Here is a 1,666-nt window from a genome sequence, read left to right as displayed (position 1 = left end):
TCCTTCGTGTGAACACCAATTCAGACCCATGGCTCATTCTTGTGATTCCAGCTTCAGAAATAATGTAATTCTTTTGCTTCCTGTCTACACTGATGAAGTATGTCAAGGAGAAGATGTTTGGACTTTTATTTTACATTGTTTAGTAATTACAAGGATGTTACAATCAAGTTTACTGACTTACAACTAAAAATATAGAACATGTTAAAAAAAAAAGTGGAAATCATGAAGCCAAAGATTAGAATTCGTTCATCTGAATATACTGGGAACAGTAATTGAGAGACATTTTATTCTTTGAAGTGCCCAGTTTTTGGATGTCCTCACACAGACCACCAGAGACCACGATCAATGTAAGCAGCAAAGAGTCGTTTATTGCAAGCTCGAGCTTGGTCCTCCACGCACTCAGTAACTGGAGACGCTAAGAGGCCCCGAGCACAAAATTAGCACAGCTTTATAGTATCAAACAAACAAGTTCACAAGTTCAGGGGGTTTCCACGCAAGCGGTTACATGAGTATACATTAAATCACAGTATCTCCGTTCTTTGTCACCCTTTTAGTTGAACTGGCAAGTATATGATATCATAGTATATTGTATATAGTCGTTCATTACATTGTTTTCTCTGGGTTCCAAACCAGTAAGAGATTCTTTCCTGACACCAAAGAGATCATTTCAATAATGTCATATGGGGATAAATACAAACTGCCCAGCAACAAGAATGTCAATGGTCATTCTTTGTTTAAATAACACCTGTAAAGAACAAAATGAAGTTACAATGAAATGCTATGAGCAAATTTACAAACTTTATTTGAACAATGGTTCTATTACATAAGGCCATACAAGGGATACATGATACGTCAAGTTGTCATCTAACATTTAATAATATAGTTAAACATGACTTTGTATCAACAACGATCCTAGGTAATTGAAGGGCTATTCCCATTAATCCCACAATTTGATGAGACCATCCCACCCGCATGTGATAACTTTGGAAGTTTCATGAGGAAGCCACACTGCACCGATGCACACCTCATCATGGGCTTTAAACCGACTGTACAGTTTTGTAGTCTTCCAGTCCCAGATGTTTAACTTTCCATTTCCATCTCCTGAAATTACATAGCTCATGTCTGGTGAAAAGTCTATCTGACAAGCATAGCCTGCAACCATGTGGCCCTTAAAAACTTTTTTCTTATTTAACCTGAATCTGTTCTGTGCTCCAAAAATTAAGATTTGGTTGTCCATTGACTGGCATGCTAACCATTTTCCATTTGGAGACAAAGTTACTGCAGGCATGGAATGCATGCTGGGCTCTGCTATGTACTTGAAATCTACAGGGATACCCCACTCCCAAACCCTAAGGCTCTTATCATCAGATGTGCTCACAAATCTCCTACTCTCATCCACAAAGACAATGGCATTGACAGCTCCCAAGTGCCGGTCATATTCTTGGACAATTTGTCCACTTCGAATGTCCCACTGTACAATCTTTTTATCAGACATCCCAGCCACGAAGAGATTTTGCTTATCTTCATCGGGATTGAATTTGACACAGTAGGGCACTTTCTGGTTTGTAAACCTTGATAGACATTGTCCTGTCTCCGTGTCCCAGAGTTTAAGGTATCTGTCATAGGCTGCACTAAGAAACTGTGTTCCTGCAGTGTTGAAGCAGAT

General features: G+C 39.1%; 1 pseudogene; it reads right to left on the bottom strand.

Annotated features, from left to right (window-relative positions):
- Positions 1-937: 937 nt before the first annotated feature.
- On the bottom strand, positions 938-1,660 carry LOC106002824 (annotated as a pseudogene).
- Between the last annotated feature and the right edge of the window lie 6 nt (positions 1,661-1,666).

The sequence above is a fragment of the Dipodomys ordii genome, unplaced genomic scaffold (assembly GCF_000151885.1).
Source record: "Dipodomys ordii isolate 6190 unplaced genomic scaffold, Dord_2.0 Scaffold1000002449, whole genome shotgun sequence".
NCBI classification, from domain to species: domain Eukaryota; kingdom Metazoa; phylum Chordata; class Mammalia; order Rodentia; family Heteromyidae; genus Dipodomys; species Dipodomys ordii.
Note: the sequence above shows the minus strand (reverse complement) of the source record. Positions and strands in the feature narration are given on the sequence as shown.